This window comes from Chlorocebus sabaeus, chromosome 12 (genome assembly GCF_047675955.1).
Source record: "Chlorocebus sabaeus isolate Y175 chromosome 12, mChlSab1.0.hap1, whole genome shotgun sequence".
NCBI classification, from domain to species: Eukaryota; Metazoa; Chordata; class Mammalia; order Primates; family Cercopithecidae; genus Chlorocebus; species Chlorocebus sabaeus.
Window position 1 is genome coordinate 210,040 of NC_132915.1, and position 22,093 is coordinate 232,132.

The window sequence follows — 22,093 nt, forward strand, 5'->3', positions numbered from 1 at the left end:
AACAGTTTGTCAATTAATTAAAGGACCATTTTCTATACTTAGTTGATTTAATCATCTTGAAAAGCCTCATTTAGCTCTGTCCTTCACTAGACTATGGAACTAAAAAGGCTCAACTTTACGAAAAAAAAAAAAACAAAAAACTATGAAATTCTGATAAGAATACCTGTATTTCCAAATCTATTTTTTTATTTTAAGCAAAATAAGCAAAATATTGTTAAAATAAAATCAAACAATACTGAAAGGCTGACAATGAAACACAGCTGGCTTCTGCCACGTTCCCTCCTGATCCCCGAGGTCCACTCAGTACCTGGAGCCAAGGAGCCAGCAGAGGCCGCCCTCCCTGGAGTTCTCTTCCTATCACTCACAAGACGTCTCTTGCTGCTAGGCCTCGGTTTCTCAATTTTTGGCATTACATATTGAGTTTCTTCTGATAGAAGAAGAAAGAAGAGTTAGTCTTTTAACTATTCTCATTCTCCCTTTGGAGTTTTACTACTACTTTTAGGGAAATCAGTAACCAAGCACCCACGTCGTTATGGCCATATGTGTACCCACTGCAGAGCCCGGTTGTGTAGGCTAGGTACATTTCCTTTCTGTAGTGAAAAACTATCATTTTATATTGCCTCAGCATCCACTTGGAACATAAGTGAGATTTTCTCAAACCAGAAGCAGGGCTCGGTCACCCTCGACAGAGTTTCCAGTTCTCCACCTCCATCTATCTTGTTTTCGGTGGGGTGGTTGATTCGCTGTCTGCCTTACACAGCTGCCTGCTGCTGACCATCTTCCTTTACACAAATTAACTTCAAATGTATTATAGACGTAAATGTAATACCTAAAATTATAATGTTTCCAGAGAGGGCATAGGATAAAATTTTTGTCACTATGGGTTACATAAAGATTCCTTAGATACAACTCCAAAAGGATGAGTCGTAAGAGAAAAAAACTGATAAACTAGACTTTACTAAAATTAAGAACTCATGCACCCAAGCTCCTTGTTTGCTTTGAGACAGGGTCTGGCTTTATCATCCAAGCTGGAGTGCAGTGGTGCGACCAGGGCTCACCGTAGCCTCAACCTCCTGGGCTCAAGTGATCCTCCCACCTCAGCGTCTTGAGTAGCCAGGACTACCGGTGTGTGCCACCGCACCTAGCTAATCTGTTTCTTATTTGTATAGATGGAGTCTCACTATGTTGCCCAGGCTGATCTCAAACTCCTAGGCTGAAGTGGTCCTCCCACTTTGGCCTCCCAGAGTGCTGGGATTACAGGCATAAGCTGCTGTGCCCAGCCAAACTAATGTTCTTTGAAAAATATTTTAGATTAATAAAAAGACAAGGCCAGGCACGGTGACTCACACCTGTAATCCCAGCACTTTGGGAGGCCAAGGCGGGTGGATCACGAGGTCAGGCGTTCAAGACCAGCCTGGCCAACATGGTGAAACCCCATCTCTATTAAAAATACAAAAAATTAGCCGGGCGTGGTGGCACTCACCTGTAATCCCAGCTACTTGGGAGGCTGAGGTGGGAGAATTGATTGAACCTGGGAGGTGGAGGTTGCAGTGAGCTGAGATCGTGCCACTGCACTCCAGCCTGGGCAACAGAGCAAGACTCCATGTCAGAAAAAAAAAAAAAAAGAAATAAAATAAAATACAACAATAAAAAGACAGATACCGGAGAAATATTTTCAAAGCATGTATGTGATTAAAGACTTATATATAGAATACTTAAAGAATTCTCAAAACTCAGTAATAAGAAAACAATCCAAAGAATATGGATGAAAGATTTTAACAAATACTTCACCAAAAAGGGTATATGGATTGCACATATACCGTGTGCACAAATAAGGCTTGAAAAGATGCTACATACTGTTTGTATTATGGACATGCAAATTAAAATCACTGATGATATCACAACATGCTTATTAAAATGGCTGAAATGTAAAAGACTGGCCCTAGCAAATGCTAGTGAGGATGTGGAGGAATTGGAACTCTTACACACTGTTGCTGGGCATTTAAAAAGGTCTGACCCCTTTGGAAAAGTTTGGCAGTTCCTTACAAAGTTAAACATATATCCGGCCATTCAACTCCAAGGTATTTACCAAAGAGAAATGAAAATATGTCCACACAAATATTTATGCATAAAAAGTTTTATTTCTAATAGCTAAAAACAGGGAAAAAACCAAATGTCCATCAATAGGTGAACAGACAAACAAATTATTGTACCTCCATACAATGGAATTCTACTCAGCAATGAAAAGGAATACACCATTGGTACATCCTACAACATGGACAAACCTCAGAATAATTATGCTGTCAAATAAGTCAGACCAAGAACAAATATATATTTCAGGATTCCATTTATATGAAATTCTAGAAAATGCACACTTAACCAATAGTGCCAGAAAATATCAGTGGTTTCCTAGGGAGTTGGAGGGGTGTGAGAAAGGGATTACCAAGGGACATAAAAAACTGTTTGAGGTGGTGATGGGACATCACAGGTGTATACAATGTCAAAAAATATAAAATTTTACACTTTACATATTTTCAGTTTATTGCATGTTAGTCATATCTTGATAAAGCCGTTAAAAAATTAAGTACTGACTCATAAGCATGCTGTTATGTGGGTGAAGGAGAAAGGAAAATGGTTACTTCTCTCAGGCAGCTTCACAGTGGAAGATGGGTGGACTGTTTTTGTAACTATTAAAAGCATTATTGTATTGTCAAAAGAATAAAATAGCAGAAAAAGTTCATGGAAAGAACAATGTAAATTGAGAAATGTTAGTTTCTAATTTATGTGGGTCACAATTAAAAAAAAAAAAACCCATCCTGGCTAACACGGTGAAACCCCGTCTCTGCTAAAAAAATACAAAAAATTAGCCGGGGTGGTGGCGGCGCCTGTAGTCCCAGCTACTCGGGAGGCTGAGGCCGGAGAATGGCGGGAACCCGGGAGGCTGAGGCAGGAGAATGGCCGGAACCCGGGGGGCTGAGGCAGGAGAATGGCGGGAACCCGGGAGGCGGAGCTTGCAGTGAGCCGAGATCGCGCCGCTCACTCCAGCCTGGGCGACACAGTGAGACTCCGTCTCAAAAAAACAAAACAAAACAAAACTCTGCATTTTTTTTTTTTTCTTTTTGAGGCGGAGTCTCCCTCTGCCCCCCAGGCTGGAGTGAGTGGCGTGATCTCGGCTCACTGCAAGCTCCGCCCCCCGGGTTCCCGCCATTCTCCTGCCTCAGCCTCCCAAGTAGCTGGGACCACAGGCGCCGCCACCACACCAGGTTACTTTTTTTTTTGTATTTTTAGCACAGACGGGGTTTCACCGTGTTAGCCAGAATGGTCTCGATCTCCTGACCTCGTGATCTGCTCGCTCAGCCTCCCAAAGTGCTGGGATTACAGGCTGAACCACCGCGCCCGGCCCACACCTACACAGATCTTCATCACCCAGTGCAAAGTTACTCACTCCTCTTCCATTGTTTGAAAGTTTGAACTACGATCAGTTGCAGTTTCTTTCTTGGAATGTCCACCAGTTGAATACGATGTCAACAGAAAAATTTTTCTTTGGATCTCTCAATGCCTCAATCTCTCAAGCACCTCCACAAATTGTCCCTTTCTCTCTTCTTTCCTACCACCACCTTTTGCCTCCAACGTGTCTGGAGTTGGTTCCTTCTGGTGGATTCTTGGTCTCACTGACTTCAAGAATGAAGCTGTGGACCTTCGTGGGGTTACAGCTCTTACAGGAGTGACGAACCCAAAGAGTGAGCAGCAGCAAGATTTATTCTGAAGAGCGAAAGAACAAAGCTTCCACAGCTGGAAGAGGATCCCAGTGGGTTGCTGCTGCTGACTGGGGTGGCCAGCTTTTTTTCCCTTATTTGTCCCTGCCCAAGTCCTGCTGATTGGTCCATTTTACAAAGTGCTGATTGGTGCATTTACAATCCTTTAGCTAGACACAGAGCGCTGATTGGTGCATTTACAATCCTTTAGCTAGACACAGAGCACTGATTGGTGCATTTACAATCCTTTAGCTAGACACAGAGCACTGATTGGTGCATTTACAATCCTTTAGCTAGACACAGAGCGCTGATTGGTGCATTTTTTACAGAGTGCTGATTGGTGCATTTACAAGCCTTTAGCTAGACACAGAGCACTGATTGGCGCATTTACAGTCCTCTAGCTAGACAGAAAAGTTCTCCAAGTCCCACTGGAGCCAGCAACTCCAGCTAGCTTCACCTCTCACAAAGATCTGGGATTTCTTGGAGAGGTTGGTAGACTGACTTGAGACCACCGATTCTGTGCTCCTTGTCCCAGCATGCCTTTCATGCTATGCCTCTGTGTGACCCCTCAGTACCTGTTAAGCCCCAGGTTTGCTGCAGTGTAAATTAATTCCAGAAAAGTGTCCCCAGAGTGAGTGCAAGTGTGAATCCTCACTGGACACGAAACGTCCCGAAGACTGTCTTACAATTGGTATTTTGGGGTAATTTGAGATGACCACAGTTTCCTTCCACTGCTGGGTGCCTAAAAAAACTGCCCAGACTGGGCGGGGTTGCTCAAGCCTGTAATGCCAGCACTTTGGGAGTCCAAGGCAGGCGGATCACGAGGTCAAGAGATCAAGACCATCCTGTCCAACATGCTGAAGCCCCATCTCTACTAAAAATACAAAAATTAGCTGGGCGTGGTGGCGCTGCCTGTAGTCCCAGCTACTCAGGAGGCTGAGGCAGGAGAATCACTTGAATCCAGGAGGTGAGTCGAGATCGCACCACTGCACTCCAGCCTGGCGACAGAGCGAGACTGTGTCTCAAAAAATATATATAATAATAATAATAAACAAAACAAAAAACCAAAAAAACCCTGCCCCATGTCCTGAGAATTCTGGAGAAGAGAATTATTTGGCTTTCATGTCCTCTCCGCAGAATCCTTGGACCTCGGCACACGAGGAGGGTGGCAACGTGCTGGGACCTCCCAGAGTTCAGTGCTCACTATAGATGGAATCACAGAAATGTTGTGTTCTCACTAAGGCTACGGGGCTCATCTTCACAAAGCTCAGAAATCATAGAAATTCAAGACTGAAATAGTAAAGTGTCGTCAATCAACTGCGAAGTGACTTTACTTCTCTCTGGGAATTGGGATGGCTTAAGCCAAGTCACCTGGCATTCCTTAGACAGTTAAAGTCGGCCGGGCACGGCGGCTCACGCTGGAATCCCAGCACTTCGGGAGGCCGAGGCTGGATCACGAGGTCAAGAGATCAAGACCATCTTGACTAACATGGTGAAACCCCGTCTCTACTAAAAATAGAAAATTAGCCAGGGAGTGCGGGCTTGTAGTCCCAGCTACTCAGGAGGCTGAGGCAGGAGAATCACTTGAATCCAGGAGGTGAGTCGAGATCGCACCACTGCACTCCAGCCTGGGCGACAGAGCGAGACACCGTCTCAAAAAAAAAAACACACACACACCACTAAGGTCATCCTCACTGTGTCTAGCAAAACAAAGTAGATTTGCAAACCCTGTGAAAGATTATCATGAAAGATTCAGGTACGATTCTATATCATGTCATGGGACTTATACCTTTTTTGAAGTTAATTTGTTTTTATACAAGCATTATGTGTGGTAATGACATCAGGGTAAACGGGGTATCCATCACTTCAAGCATTTATCATTTGTGTCAGGAACGTTCCAGTCATAGTCTTTTAGTTATTTTAAAATATATAATACATTATTGTTGACTATAGCCACCCTGTTGTGCTATCAAATACTGAACTTTATTTATCCTATCTAACTACATTTTTGCATTTATTAACTGTCCCCACTTTTCCCTTCCTCCCCACTATCCTTTCCAGCCTCTGGTAGCCATTATTCTACTCTCTATCTCTATGAGTACAATTACTTTAATTTTTAGTTCCCACATATGAGTTAGAATATGTGATATTTGTCTTTCTGTGTCTTAACATAATATCCTCCAGTTCCATCCATGTTGTTCTTTTTTATGGCTGAATAGTAGTCCATCGTGCATCTATACCTAGTTTTCTTTTTCTTTTCTTTTTCTTTTTTTTTTGAGACAGAGTCTTACTTTGTCGCCCAAGCTGCTGGAGTGCAGTGGCACAATCTTGGCTCACTGCAACCTCCACCTCCTGGGTTCATGCTATTCTCCTGCCGCAGCCTCCCAAGTAGCTGGGACTACAGGCACTCACCACCACGCCCGGCTAATTTTTTTGTATTTTTAGTAGAGACAGGGTTTCACCGTGTTAGCCAGGATGATCTCAATCTCCTGACCTCGTGATCTGCCCACCTCGGCCTCCGAAAGTGCTGGGATTACAAGCGTGAGCCACCGCGCCCGGCCATATGTACCTAGTTGTCTTTACCCACTTATGTGCTGATGGACACTTAGGTTGATTCCAAATCCTGGCTATTGTGAATAGCACTGCAGTAAACATGATAGTGCAGACATCTCTTTGATACACTGGTTTCCTTTCTTTTGGGCATATACCTCACAGTGGCACTGCTGGATCACATGCTAGTTCTATTAGTTTCATGAGGAGCTTCCATACTGTTCTCCATAGTGACTGTACTAATTCACATTCCCACCAACAGCGCACAGTGAGGGCTCCCTTTTCTCCATATCCCGGACAGCATTTGTTATTTTTTGTCTTTTGAGTACAAGCCATTTTAACTGGGGTAAGATAGTATCTCATTGCAGTTTTGATTTGCATTTCTCTGATTAATGACATTGAGCATTTTTTTCATATTTCTGTTGGCCATTTGTATGTCTTCTTTTGAAAAATGTCTATTTAGATATTTTGCCCATTTTAAATTGGATTATTTGATTTTTTTCCCTATTGAGCGGTTTTAGCTCTTCACATATTCTGGCTTTTAATTTCTTGTCAGATAGGTAGTTTGCAGATAATTTCCCCCATTCTGTGGGTTGTCTCTTCACTTTGTTGATTGTCTCCTATGCTGTGCCGAAGCTGTTTAGCTCAATGTGATCCCATCTGTCCACTTCTGCTTTGGTTGCCTATACTTTTGAGGTATTACTCAAGAAATCTTTGACCAGACAGACCAATGTCCTAGAGAGTTTCTCCAGTGTTTTCTTTTAGCAGTTTCATAGTTTCAGGTCTTAGATTTAGGGACTTACACTTTTTAAAAACCCATGAAATGTATGCCACTTTTAAAGATTCGAGTTCATGCTCAAAATATAATTTGAGGCGGCTGGGCATGGTGGCTCACGCCTGTAATCCCAGCACTTTGGGAGGCCGAGACGGGCGGATCATGAGGTCAGGAGATAGAGACCATCCTGGCTAACACGGTGAAACCCCGTCTCTACTAAAAAAAAAAATACAAAAAATTAGCTGGGCGTGGTGGCGGGTGCCTGTAGTCCCAGCTACTCTGGAGGCTGAGGCAGGAGAATGGTGTGAAACTGGGAAGTGGAACTTGCAGTGAGCTGAGATTGTGCCACCACACTCCAGCCCGGGCGACAGAGCAAGACTCTGTCTCAAAAAAAAAATATATATATATATATATAAAAATTACATTATATATAATATATAACATTATATAGATTATGTAATACAGAACATAGAATATATATTCTATATTATATAATACAGAATATATAATGTATAATATATAATATATATTGCAGTTTTGATTTGCATTTCTCTGATTAATGACATTGAGCATTTTTTTTCATATTTCTGTTGGCCATTTGTATGTCTTCTTTTGAAAAATGTCTATTTAGATATTTTGCCCATTTTCAATTGGATTATATAATATATAAAATATATAATATATACAATATATATTATATATATATAATCTGAGGCATAAAGTTCACCCATGAGAAGTTTGCCAGTATTATGGCATTTGTTTTTTTAAACAGAGTCTCACTCTGTCGCCCAGGCTGGAGTGCAGTGGCGCAATCTCAGCTCACTGCAGCCTCCGCCTCCCAGGTTCAAGCGATTCTCCTGCCTCAGCCCCTTAAACTGAAAATGTGAAAATTATTTATGACTGTAGCTAGAGATTTGGCAAAGCTTTACTTCATATCTTGATAAATCATCCAAACACTGAAGAGCATTTGTGTTCAACTAAGATAGAACTAGAATTAATAGGGTGATGTCATCAAAACATGTATATTATTAATTCTTAATGGCATGACATTATTTTCCCTGTTGGAGACATTTAATATCCTGGAATAAGAGTGAAGAGCAATATTTTAGGATATAAGTGCTGTTGCTCTATTATAACCCTGCATAGGGCCACCTACATACAAAACTGTTTTTCTCTTTCCATCATTTCTTCCTTTTTTTTTCTTTTGAGACAGAGTCTCGCTCTGTCACCCAGGCTGGAGTGCAGTGGAGCGATCTTGGCTCACTGCAACCTCTGCCTCCTGGATTCAAGGGATTTTCCTGCCTCAGCCTTCCCAGTAGCTGGGACTATAGGCACTACCCCCACGCCTGACTAATTTTTGTATTTTTAGTGAAGACAGGGTTTCACCATGTTGGCCAGGATTGTCTCAAACTTCTGACCTCGTGATCCACCTGCCTCGGCCTCCCAAAGTGCTGGGATTACAGGTGTGAGCCACTGAGCCCAGCCATTTATTCCTTTTTCACTCTTTGGAGTTCTTACCTTCTGACCAAAGTCATGGATCAAATAGGTGTCATAAGTTGCTCCTTTGTACCTACAGGTACAGGGCCATGTACCCATCAAATGCTCGTTAAATTGATGTGATAATAAGGGAATATAGCCAGGTGCAGTGGCTCATGCCTATAATCCCAGTGGGCGGATTGGCGAGACCAGGAGTTTGAAACCAGCCTGGGCAACATGATGAGACCCTATCTCTACAAAAAATACAAACTATTAGCTGGGTGTGGTAGTGTGTGCCTCTAGTCCCAGCTACTTGGGAGGCTGAGGTGGGAGTTTCGCTTGAGCCCAGCAGGTCAAGACTGCAGTGAGCCAATATTGCATCACTGCACTCCAGCCTGGGCAACAGAGTGAGACTCTGACTCAAAAAAAAAAAAAAAAAAAAAAAAAAAAAAAGGCGGGGGGAATTTTTTGGGAAAATTTCCAGTGACTATTGAGAGAGGCAGTAGACTGTATTGGTTAAGAGCTGTCTTGGTTTGGGTCCTCCCAAAAGCAGACTCTGAGACAAGAATTTAGGTGCAAGTAATTTATATAGAAGTTGACCCAGGAAGCACTAAGAGAGAGTTAGGGAATATGTGTAGGGAAGGGAGAAAAAGCAATAAAGGGTAAATTAATGGTCAGGTTACTTCTGTGGGCAATCGAGGCTCCATGCTGCTGGGGACCCTCTGAGAGATTTTGTGAAAAATAACTCAGAGTCATTTGAGAGAGGGGCGAGGAAGCTGGGCTTAATCTGCCAACTCCCGTCCTTCTTGGCTGAGCGTCACTTCTATGAGACGAAACCTCTCTGCACAGGTCAAACAGACGCCAGTGGCCAGAGAATGTCCTTAGGGCGCGGTAAACAGGAAGCTGGTGGGCACAGAAGACGACTGTCTGGAGGTGGCCTCCCGGGGCCTAGGGGAATATGGGTGGGGCCAGGTGTTAGGATGGGGTGCTTAAGGGCTTGTGCTGAGGCTGCGTTTCCACAACAGCTGCACTGCTCTTTTTGTCTGGGGAAAGAATGTACGCTCACTTGGGGTGGCTGACGACGATTATAGGGCTGCTGAGCTTCCTCCAAGCTATTTTCATGAGGCTGCTTTGTACCTTCTTTATTGAATTGCTGTATACAGTAGAAATCATAATCCATCATTTATAAAGCTAAAATGCCTGTGAGGCAAATAGGATTGTCTCTTTCCCCTGCTTCAAACTCATTGTTCTCAAGAAAAAGACCAGCATCTTTAACACCAGCTAACAGACTCTGTAGAGCCTGGTCCTGCAAACCTTCTGTCCTGCTTTGCTCCTCCTCTCTTATGTAAGTTCCTTGTATGTACCATGCATCTATAGGCCACAGGATCTTTGCATACGTTATCCCTCTCGGAATGCTCCTCAGCCCTCATTTCCACAGGCTGATCTGACCTTCCACTGCTGTCATCGCCCCTCTGTAGGATAAGGTTTCCACTGCTCTCCCTGCTTGGCCAGCTACGCCTCGACCCCATTACTACTCCCGTCCTCCCGTCATCCATTCTCCTTGTTGGATGGTAGAGAGCTGATTTCCAGCTGCCTTACGCTTTAGCTTTTCAACACAAAATCCATTCCTAGGCTAGGGAACAAGCACGCAGAACACGAAGACTTCTTGGGAAGGGGAAAGAAGATAACTCCTTATTCACTTCTACAGCATGAGGAAGAAACCATTTATTCTGCCTTAATTATTGCATCAAAAGTAGTTCCATAATCGTATCCTTATTCATTCATTATTCATGTAGGAAGACATTGTTTAATGCTTGAAATTCCTCTTACATATGTATTATCTTTACAGATGCTACTTCTCCTCAAAGATGTCACGGTCACTGGCTCTTCGGCCACACGCCTTTTCTGGGTACATTTCCATCAATGAAATGATTTAGTAATGTCTGCTCTTCTTTGAATTCATTCAAAAGAAAATACAGAACTGTACTAACAAGTTCTCTGAACAAAAACCAAAAGCACTGATGGAAAACTGGAGACGTTCTGGAGAAACACATAAATGGTTTTTTTTTTTCCTGTGTTCAAAAGAATCTCCCAGGAGCCTCTCCAGGGTGACTTCACAGTGAGACTCCTGCTCTCTAAAGCTCAGCTGGCAACAAGGAGCTACATGATTTTTAAAAAGATATAAACACCAGTGATGAGAATGTTGGGGAATGTTCATCTCATCCCACACGCAGCTTTATCAGAGGGCTCCTTCCTCTGAAAAGGCTAGTGGTAAATATAGAAAGAGGGGATGCTTATAATTCTCCTCGACTAATTTTATCTTTTCATTTCTTGAGATAAAGGATGCTTTCCCCTCAAATTAGGTTTTAATGATTTAAAAGAAACCAAGGCTGGGCGCGGTGGCTCAAGCCTGTAATCCCAGCACTTTGGGAGGCTGAGACGGGCAGATCAGGAGGTCAGGAGATCAAGACCATCCTGGCGAACACGGTGAAACCCCGTCTCTACTAAAAAAATACAAAAAAAAACTAGCCGGGCGAGGTGGCGGTGCCTGTAGTCCCAGCTACTCGGGAGGCTGAGGCAGGAGAATGGCGTGAACCTGGGAGGCGGAGCTTGCAGTGAGCCGAGATCTGGCCACTGCACTCCAGCCTGGGCGACAGAGCGAGACTCCATCTCAAAATAAATAAATAAATAAATAAATAAATAACAAATAAATAAATAAATAAAAAATAAAAGAAACCAAAGTTCAGGACAAAGAACATGTAAGTAGCCCCGACTGTAATCTCAATGCCTCTTTATGAAGTCAGTCATCACATTACTTTTCTGGCAACAGTAGTAAAATAGAGCTTGGCACAAGAAACCTCACTGAAACTATTTTGCTAGTCATTCTTGCACCAAATGGCGCAGCTATACACACCCAGGGAGTATGCAGGAATTTAACCTGGGGTCCCATCTGGTAATCTGCAGACTTTAAGCTTTTCCAGGGATGTGGGAGAGGGAAGGAGGCAGTGATGCTGTCAAGCTGCTGAGATGTATCGCTGTCCTCTCCATCAACCCGCATCCTTGTATCGCCGCAGGAGATGCCACCAGTCACCCAGAAATTCTGCAGGATGAGCATGAGAATGTGTTTCATCTGCTGGATGGGGTATTTTCATGCTCCTGGCAATAAAATATCAGACTTAGAAACACCCTCTCCTCCACCCCCTTCTAAAGAAAGGTACTCAGAAGCCAAAGTTGTGTCATGTGACCTGCCCCCGGGCCATAGCTGATTGAATTAGGGGCAGACACTTGACCTAAAATGGTCTTAAATATATTCCTTCTCTCTCAGTAATTTGGAATTGGAATTAAGAGATCTGGTGGTACCCCTTAGAAGGAAGGGATATAAACTTGGGGATTCTGAGATAACCATCCTTGCCCAATGCATGGCTATAGATTCAAGGAAAGTCCATCTAGGAAGAAAGGATAGTGAAGCAGAAATGCCTGAAAGTAGAAGACAGAGAAGGGGAAAAGAGAGTTCTGCACGCTCCCAGGGTTCCTTTGACCCAGCTGCATTCCTGCTCTTCGTCTCTGAGTCACCGCTGCATTTTTATAATAATTTCCCATTTTTAACTTACATGATTTTTGAAACCAGAGTCCCAACTAATACAAACATCCAACCAGTGGTAACCTTTTATAAGACAAGAGATGAGCGTTTTTCAATCCTTGTATGGAAGTGTTTATATTTTAAGTAGGGATTAGAGTCAGAATCTTTAAAACATTGCTGTGGCTGGGCGTGGTGGCTCACGCCTGTAATCCCAGCACTTTGGAAGGCTGAGGTGGGTAGATCACAAGATCAGGAATTCGAGACCAGCCTGGCCAATATGGTGAAACCCTGTCTCTACCAAAAGTAAAAAAAATTAGCCAGGTGTGGTGGGGCACGCCTGTAGTCCCAGCTACTCAGGAGGGTAAGGAAGGAGAACTGCTTGAACCCAGGAGGCGAAGGTTGCAGTGAGCCAAGATCGCGCCACTGCACTCAAGCCTCGGCAACAGAGTGAGGCTCCATCTCAAAACAAAACAAAACAAAACAAAACAAAACAAAACATTGCTGTTACTGGCAGTGATGGAATTAGAAAAGTTCAGTGACTTTTGAAAAGCCTCAGTCCAGATGAATCCCACAGGTTCTTAGGAGTAATGTCTCTAGGTTGGGACAAACAGCAAGTTTTTGCTACTGTTTATGAAGTCACTGGGCTTCTGGTGGGCAAATGTACCCCGATCCTGTCTGTTTCCAACACTGCCACTGGTGGTCAGGAAAACGTGCTTCCATTTGCACAAGTATGTCCAGGAGGATTCCTCCTATAAGGTAAGTACCCGTGTTGCTGGGACTCAGTCCCTTGTGAAGGGGCCCACCAAAGACAGTTTTGCTTGGGTCTTCCCAAAGCTATGCTGTTGGGTTTGTGCTTGGGTGAAAAATTATACTGTTCTGTACTGGCTCAATGTCTAGGTTTAGATAGAATAAGCTTCCCATTAGTTCCACCCGTGGGAAACATTTTTCTTTTCATGTGTCTGCTTTTCTGTCTCCCAAGAACATGAGAACAGAAGTCATACAGGAGTCTTATGCTTCTTCTTCTTCTTCTTCTTTTTTTTTGAGATGGAGTCTCGCTCTGTTGCCCAGGATGGCATGCAGTGGCACGATCTTGGCTTACTGCAACCTCCAACTCCTGGGTTTAAGTGATTCTCCTGCCTCAGCCTCCCGAGTAGCTGGGACTACAGGCACATGTCACCATGCCCGGTTGATTCTTCTGTATTTTCAGTAGAGACAGGGTTTCACCATGTTGGCCTGGCTGGTCTTGAACTCCTGACCTCAGGTGTTCCACTTGCATGGGCCTCCCAAAGTGCTGGAATTACAGGCGTGAGCCACCGCGACTGACCTGGTCTTATGTTTCATTTACCCATTCTTTCTTTTTTTTTTTTTTAATTTATTTATTATTATTATACTTTAAGTTGTAGGGTACATGTGCACAACGTGCAGGTTTGTTACATATGTATACTTGTGCCATGTTGGTGTGCTGTACCCATCAACTCGTCATTTACATCAGGTATAACTCCCAATGCAATCCCTCCCCCCTCCCCCTCATTCACCCATTCTTTCAATGAATAGATAAATATGCACTGAGTACCTTCAAGAGGCAAGGCAGTGCCCAGTGTTGAGGCCAGCTGTTCCATGTTAGTCTGAAGCGAGCAAATCCACATTTCCCTCTCCCATTCTGCCCACCAGAAAGACTATCCTAGGGATACCCCAGGCCATCTATCTCCCTTTGACCTCATCCACTCTACTTTGTTTCCAGCCTTCTTGGTTTCTCAACATCCATCTCCCCTCCCCAATTTTATCTCCATTTCTTGGTTGCTTTTTCTCTTCTTGCCGTCCTAGCTTTGCTATTTGGTACCTATATAGGGCAAAGTCTAGGGCTCTGATTGCTAATGCAATAAACTACTTTTATTTCCACAGTAGACTGGAGTTTTTTGATGTCAGGGACACATTTTTTTCATCTTTGTGTCCCCAGAGCCCAGAAATATACCTAATACATAGCAGCACTCAAAGTTGCTGGAAAAAAAAAAAAAAAAAAAAGAATGTAATGATACACATGTAATTAGCAAGAATATGTTAATGCTAAATCTTACACACACTCATTCTCACAAAGCTCACTAGTGTTAGAGAAGAAAAGATAGACCAGAGATTGGGGTAAAGGGACTAGATTCTTTTTCCCGGAAGCCAGAGGCTTTGTGCCACCCACGGCTGAACCACCCTAGTGTTTACTTTCTTTTTTTATTTTTGAGACGGAGTCTCGCTCTGTCGCCAGGCTGGAGTACAGTGGCGCGATCCCAGCTCACTGCAACCTCTGCCTCCTGGGTGCAAGCGATTCTCCCGCCTTAGTCTCCTGAGTAGCTGGGGTTACAGGTGCCTGCCACCACGCCCAGCTAATTTTTGTATTTTTAGTAGAGACGGGGTTTCACCATGTCGGCCAGGATGGGCTTCATCTCTTGACCTTGTGATCCGCCCGCCTCGGCCTCCCAAAGTGCTGGTATTCCAGGCGTGAGCCACCGCGTCCGGCCCCCTGGTGTTTAATTTCATTAGAATCCTCTGAAAATTGTTGTTGCCTCCTTCCCAAGTATAAACAAAGATTTCATTGTGAATACCACTTTCTTCTTTCTAGGAATCATGACATTCCATCCTCTTTGGCAATAATGCGTTGACATCTCCTTATATCTCTTATTTTTTACTTTTTAGTAAAAAGAACATCATTTTCAGTCTCATTGCCCTTGGAAATGACTCGGTCCCTTTAAGCCAGGTTTTTCTCCTTGTTTACTTCTTGCATCAGCCACCAATACTCTCCACAGTGATAGAACCTATAGCCCAAACTGCTGTATGGCTGTATATAAAATCTACAGTAATCTCTCCAACCCATTTTGACCAAGTCACTGAGATGACTTGTAGCTCATGGCTGTATTCGACTTTCATTTACTGCCCATCCTACTCTAGTAGGATTTTTCTCCCAGAAACTTGCAAATATTTCAAATCCTGCATTTCTATTTTGACACATTCATCCCACTTGTCTCTCATCAACCCACAGTGAGTTTTGGAGAGAAGTTTTTTTTTGCAACAGTTCCCATTGTAGGAGATAATGACATGCAAACCGAAGTGAGGTTTGAACAGGCTCACTCCCTTTGGTATGACATGTGGGGTATTAGCCCATTTTCACACTGCTATAAAGAAATACTCGAGACTGGGTAATTTATAAAGGAAGGAAGTGTAATTGACTCACAGTTCTGCAAGGTTGGGGAGGCCTCAGGACACTTAACAATCACGGTGTAAGAGGAAGCAGGCGCCTTCTTCACAACTCAGCAGGGAAGAGAACCTGTGAAGCAGGAACTGTCAAACGCTCATAAAACCAGCAGATCTCGTGAGAACTCATTCACTATCAGCACGGGGGGGCGGTTTCCCCTCATGCTGCTCTGCCAGTCACCTCCCTCCCTCCACACGTGGTAATCACAATTTGAGATGAGATCTGGGTGGGAATACAGAGCCAAACCATATCATGTGGCCAGACTATCGTGACATTTAAGTGAGTCAGAAACCTGGCAGACAGGCTTCAGACAAATTTCCTTATCCTTAAGGAAATTCTTCTAAGAGCCTAAAGGCTTATGCAACTATGTTTTGTATATAGGAGTAGTTATAAGAGTAGAAATTTGAAATTTTCAACCCTCCCACACTCCATAAAATCATTTAGAGACATTCTCTCATTACACATGAGAAAAATGTAAGCTCAGAGAAGTCGAGTGAGTTGCTGGAGTCATACAGATAGTGGCAGAGTCAAAAATAAGTATGATTTGGTGGGGCGTGGTGGCTCATGACTGTAATCTCAGCACTTTGGGAGGCTGAGGACTTTGAGGGAGGGACTGTTATCATCTTTGCTTCAAAGCTAAACTATGAATTCCTCCCATGGTTAGCTTGGCCTACACCCAGGAGTGCACCAAGACAGCCAGCTTTGAGGCTGGAAGCAAGATGGAGTCAACCATGCTAGATTTCTTCCACTGTCATAATCTTTGCAAAGACAGTTTCAGTCTGGGTGAAACTGCAAATGTCTTTACTGTGTATCTTCTTTTGATTTCTAGTCCTTCAGTTAGATTCAGTTAGAATTAGATTTGGTGGAAGACACAACACCCAAAATAAAGTGACTTAAATGAAAGAGCAGCTTATTTATCTTGGTTAAAGTGCAACTTACGTGGTAGCTCTGTCCACAAAGTCCTCAGGGACCCAACTCTTTCTATCTTGCTGCTTTCCTCTAATGCTCTGAGGGTTGAATTATGATCTAAAATGGCTACTTAGACAAGCCAATACATCAGCATTTCAATCAAAAGGAAGGGAGATGGAAAGAAAAGAAGACAAACTTCTGTCTTATCTGTTTGGTAAGGATGGTTGCCACACCTTGCTACATGATACTTTCTCTTACAGCCGTTACCCAGTGCATAGTCACAGGGCCACAGCTAGCTGAAAGGGAGGCTGAAAAATGTTGTCTTTCTTCTGGTCTTCTGGGTGGCCATGTTAGAATTAGATAAAGATATTCTATTACCTAGAATGTGAAGGTTCTAGTATTAGGAAACAACAATAGCAAAACAACAACAAGTCGATATTGAGGACCAGCCAGCAATCTCTGTCATCCTCTCCTCTGTTGAACTTAGTTCATCTGAGCTAATTCTGTCAGAAATTCTTTTGAACTTTACTCCAAGGCACTAAATCTCAATGAGGATATGAGTAGATTTCATGGAGCTGACAGCATCAGAGGGAAAAAACATCATTAATGAGAATCGTATCTCAGCCCTTTAATGAGAATCATATCCACTAGGGAGTACATGTCCCTAAGAACAGACCTTAGGGGTATATCTCTGCTTGCGACATGAATACTCATCAGTATAAGTTTTGCAAGTGGAACACTTAGTATTCTCAGGAGCAACCAAATGAATACAAGATGTTGACTCATGTCACTTTGACTCCCTGAGGTGTTGATTTCCTATATATAAACACAAATATTTAAATCAAAATTATATTTGCATCAATCAAAGCATGTCCTGGAGCAAATTTCATTTTGTAAATTTATAAAATATTCATTTTAATATTTTATGTTTTACATTTTATATTACATACAAACTGTTATATAACATTTGTACAACTGTTTCTCATTTTTCTACTTTACTGGAATTATTTTCAGTGGAATCATTTCCAGTTCTTTTACATGTAAGCTTCCCATTGAAGTTACAATTTAGCATTATTTTTCGTCTTCATGACAAATTATAGTCATTAGAGTTTCTGACATTATGAGTTTTCTTTTGTGGTTAATTAACCAAGACCAATTGTTTTTCTGCTCAAACTTTGTAGATCTAAATCTTGTCCAAAAAATTTGATTGATTTTTTTCATCAGTTTTAAATAAGTGACAAGTTTTACCATGTCTGTTTTTCTCAATTTTTCCAGTTTTCAATGTTACCAATCAGCAGTTATTGTTCAGTCAGTTTTAATTTTATAACTAAATTGTGCTCAGTTTTGGCCACTGTTAATTTCATTTTGTATTTATTTCTATCAAGTCCGGTTTTCCCTGTCAACCTGGTCACAATATCCTTGGCATTACAATAGCCAGGCAAAATAATAACACCAAAAACCCAATGAGATAAAACCCCAAATTCCAGGCAACTATTCTGACATGTTTGGTGGCTATAAAGACAGAAATTAATACATTGTAGGAATCATCTAGTTCAATCTTCTCATTTTATAAGCGAGAAGACTGAGGTTCCCCAAGAAAGATGAAGCCTTGGGCAAGTGCAAGAGTTACTAAGGATGGAGGTGATGAGCAGGTGTGATAAATACTGATTGGACTGTGGGATGACAAAGAGGGACAAGTCTAGGATGATGCTGGATTTCAGGATTGGGTGACTGCGTGGATATTGATGCTATTAACTCAGATAAAAATACATGAGTAGGTCAGGTTTGGGGGTGGGGATAGAGGATGAGTTTAGGTTTTTAAATGCTAGCTGGATGTTTAAGTGGAATCTGGATATTTCAATACGATTTTTTTTTTTTTTTTGGAGACAGAGTCTTGCCCTGTCGCCCAGGCTGGAATGCAATGACACGATCTCAGCTCACTGCAAGCTTCACCTCTGTGTTCAAACGATTCTCCTGCCTCAGCCTCCCAAGTAGCTGGGATTACAGGCGTGCGCCACCACGCCCAGCTAATTTTTGTATTTTTAGTAGAGACAAGGTTTCACCATGTTGGCCAGGGTGGTCTTGAACTCCCGACCTTAGGTGATCCACCTGCCTCCGCCTCCCAAAGTGCTAGGATTACAGGCATGAGTCACTGCACCCGGCCCTCGATTGTCTTTTAAAGACAGGATCTGACATCACTGGGTGAGCATTCCTTGTTGCCAAAAATCAACAGAGCTGTGGTAGGGACCATGAGCTCCAGATCACCAGTCTCTATCCCTGGGCTTCACTCCTTTGTGTTAACTGCCCAGCTGCTGTAGGCTTTGGGGTTTGCAGCCTCTGATGTAGCATAAGAAAGCCACGGGAAAAAAGAGCTCAGGAAAAGGGAAGGTGGAGGCCAGTGATAGAAACTGAGGAATGACAGAGAGGTGAGAGAACCTAGAGGACTGACTTGGAAACAAGCAAAGGAATCAGGTTTGAAAGGAGGAGAAACAAACCTTGTTTTAGCTATATGATCCAGCTATTTGCTTAGGTCCCAAATTTAAGAACCATTTTTCACACTTTTCCTTATCTCCCTTATCTAAACTCATCTCCAAGTCTGTCACATCTACCTCAGAATTATTCCTGAAATTTGTCCATCTCTATCATTTCTTACCTGCTCATTGCAAAAGCAACTCTTCTCTTTGCATCCTTTTAAATTGTTTCTCAAAAGTTCCATGTATACACAGCAGCAAGCAGGGTGATGATGTTACGAAACGAGGTCCTGTCACTCACATGTTGAAAACTCTTCACTAGTTTCCCATTACACTTGGAATAAACTCCGTATCCCTCACAGGGTCCCAGAGAGTCTGTGCATGATGGGGACTCTCCTGGCCTCGTTGATCTCATCCTCCGTGCTTCCCACGACCCACTTTCTCACTTTCTTCAAGGCACCACATTCTGCTCCTTCCTTGTTGCTTGTTCACATGTAGATCCTTCTGTTGGCTGTTCTTTCCTTGTATCTCCAGAGCTGGCATCTTCTCAGTTTACTGAACCTCTTCAGAGGGCACTTTCTTGACATCTCAAATCAAAAGGTCACCTGTCTTCCTTTAATTTCTCAGCAGCTTATTTTCCTTCTCCATTTAATATCTCCTTTCTCAACTAGAAAGTAATCCCCATGAGGGCAGGCACAGCATCTGTCTTGTTCCTGGTTGTTTCCCCAGCTTCTGTTAAGGGCGCTTCCCTGGCACACACGAGGAACTTAAATTGTGGTGGAATTAATATGTGAACAACAGTCACATGCAGCAGAGATGAGACTAGGCTAAGGAATAAAAATTGCACATCTGTATTTCGGTAACTTCTTTTATTTTATTTGAAACGGGGTCTTGCTCTGTGGCCCAGGCTGGAGTGCAGTGGCACGTTCATAGCTCACTGCGGCCTCGAACTCCTGGGCCTAAGCAATCCTGCCTCAGCCTCCAGAGTAGCTGGGACCACGGCCGCGCGCCACCACACTCGGCTAATTTTTTAATTTTTTTGTAGAGACGGGGCCTCCCCAGCTTGCCCAGGCTGGTGATTTTTTTCTTAAGTGTCATAAAGATTTTGCAATCAGGAATAGTACGGTTCCGCGGCAACTCCACAGGCCCCGGCAAGCCAGGCTGCTCGCGCCCTCCTACAGCGGCGGCAGTCCCGCGCCTGCGCAGATCTCCCTCGGGCGGTCCCGCCCTCTCATCCGAAGGGGGCGGGCTTAGCGGAAGGCGGGCCCGGCCGAATGCGGCCCCGGGCGCGTGTCGATGACGTCACCCGGCGCGTGCCGGGGTAGCCCGTAGTAACCCCGAGTCTGCGGAAGTGGTGACCCGTGGGACGCGGCTGAGACAGGTAACCTGTTCGCTCTCCTCCGGCGTCGGGATGGCGGCGGGGACAGCACCATTCCGTTCTGAAGGCGACGGGGAACCCTCCCTTACCCTCACTTTTGCTCGACCAGCGAGGACCCGCATCCCCTCCTCAGTTCTCCCAGACGCCTGGGGCTGAAACCCATCCTGGGGACTGGGCGGAGCGGTCCCATCCACCACCTCAGCGGTAGAGGTGGCCACGGGCTCTGGCAGTCTTCTCCCCTGCGGCACAGACCTTTCTCAGCCTCTGGGTGCCTCCTCCTTCGTCTCTTCCCTGCAGGCCCTCGGTCACCTGCCGGTCTCGGCTTCCAGCCCCACAGGGCTCATCTCCAGTCTTAAGCTGGCAGAATAGTTTCCAGTTCGATTCATTTCCACTTGCAGTGAAACCCATCCGCTGCCTCTTCCCCCGGAGTATCTTTACTGAGAGCACCAAATTTTGAGTTTTGGTGTCCTATAGAACATTCATCCTGTTAGTGTGGAGTTTTGTTCATTAACGCATGCGTGGGCGGGGAGGAGGTGGCACAGTAATGTGATTCTCTATTGTGATAATAAAAGATCCACTTAGGATCCAATCCGCTGTTGAGATGCATGGAACAGTTAATAGCATTGCATAAAATGCCTCTTGTACCTGGATTTCTTTTGGGTTTTCGTGAGATGATGGCAATTAGCCTTGCAAAGGTAGCCCTCAAAAGAAGTAACATAACCCCTTTGGGAGGCCGAGACGGGCGGATCACGAAGTCAGGAGATCGAGACCATCCTGGCTAACACGGTGAAACCCCGTCTCTACTAAAAATACGAAAAACTAGCCGGGCGAGGTGGCGGCGCCTGTAGTCCCAGCTACTTGGGAGGCTGAGGCAGGAGAATGGCATAAACCCGGGAGGCGGAGCTTGCAGTGAGCTGAGATCCGGCCACTGCACTCCAGCCTGGGCCACAGAGCGAGACTGCAAACAAACAAACAAAAAAGGCCTTGGAGTTTTAACGTGATTCTCATACAGATTTTTCATGAATCTGAATCTAGTCTATTTGATAGGGTGTGAGACGTGGCTTCTACCAAGGAATTTCCTAGGATAGGCAGTAAATTCCCTATTAGTGTCTAATAATGGTGTTTTATTACCTTATTCACATACTTAAATATGAGGGTTTCTAAGAAAAAGATATTACCTCAGGAAAGAGTGATGACCAGGATTGCATACGGACCTGATTTGTTTTGGTGTTTAGGATCTGGCACATCAAAAGAGAAATGGGTTGTTCTCTCCAGACCATGAAAATGGACATTTGTACTAAATACAGAATATAAACCCAAAAGCATGACAGAAGACTATGTTTTATCAAAGAACTTGACACTTTAAAGAGCGGCAGCGTTGCATTCTGGCAGTTGCTCTCTAGTGGCACAGAACTGTGTGCGGTCTGCGGCAGTCTCTGTGCTGTCTGCAGTCTTGGCCAAATCAAGAGCCTTCAGTGGTCATGTTTGAGCAAGTGGATGCCCAAGGATTTTGACTATTAGTTTGTAACAAATCTTTTTGTTTTGGAACATGGCATAACATCTTTCCTAATAAGAGAGTATTTCAGGTTCTAGAAATATCATGGTTACTGTATACGCTGTTTAGTCATTTTCTTTCTTTTTTTTTTTTGGAGACAATGTCTCACTTTGTCGGCCAGGCTGGAGTGCGGTGGCAGGATCACAACTCCGTGCAGGCTTCACTCCTGCCTCAGCCTCCTGGGTGTCTGGGACTACGAGTGTGCACCACCATGCTCAGCTAATGGTGTGTGTTTTCTGTAGAGATGACGGTTCGCCGTGTTGCTCAGGCTGATCTTGAACTCCTGGGTTCCAATGATCCACCTGCCTTGACCTTCAAAGTGTAGGGATTACAAGTGTGGGCCACTGCATCTGGCCCTAGTCATTTTCTTACAATGATTTTCAAAATTCGTATTTTTTACACCACA

The 22,093-nt window shown here is 43.8% G+C and overlaps 1 protein-coding gene and 1 long non-coding RNA gene across 15 annotated transcripts in view; one reads left to right on the top strand and one right to left on the bottom strand.

Annotated features, from left to right (window-relative positions):
* Window positions 1–52: 52 nt before the first annotated feature.
* Window positions 53–20,162, bottom strand: LOC140712899 (uncharacterized). The gene is made up of 3 exons (XR_012094712.1): window positions 18,937–20,162; window positions 15,354–15,446; window positions 53–427 (listed from the first exon to the last, which is right to left on the bottom strand). It is a non-coding gene; the product is annotated as an uncharacterized lncRNA (long non-coding RNA).
* Window positions 20,042–22,093, top strand: part of AOPEP (aminopeptidase O (putative)) — a 357,345-nt gene continuing 355,293 nt past the window's right edge. For all 14 annotated transcript variants that reach the window (XR_012094710.1, XR_012094711.1, XM_073021366.1 and 11 more), the window contains exon 1: window positions 20,042–20,135. The gene's annotated coding sequence lies outside the window, so the exon portion shown is untranslated. The remainder of the gene's footprint in view (window positions 20,136–22,093) is intronic.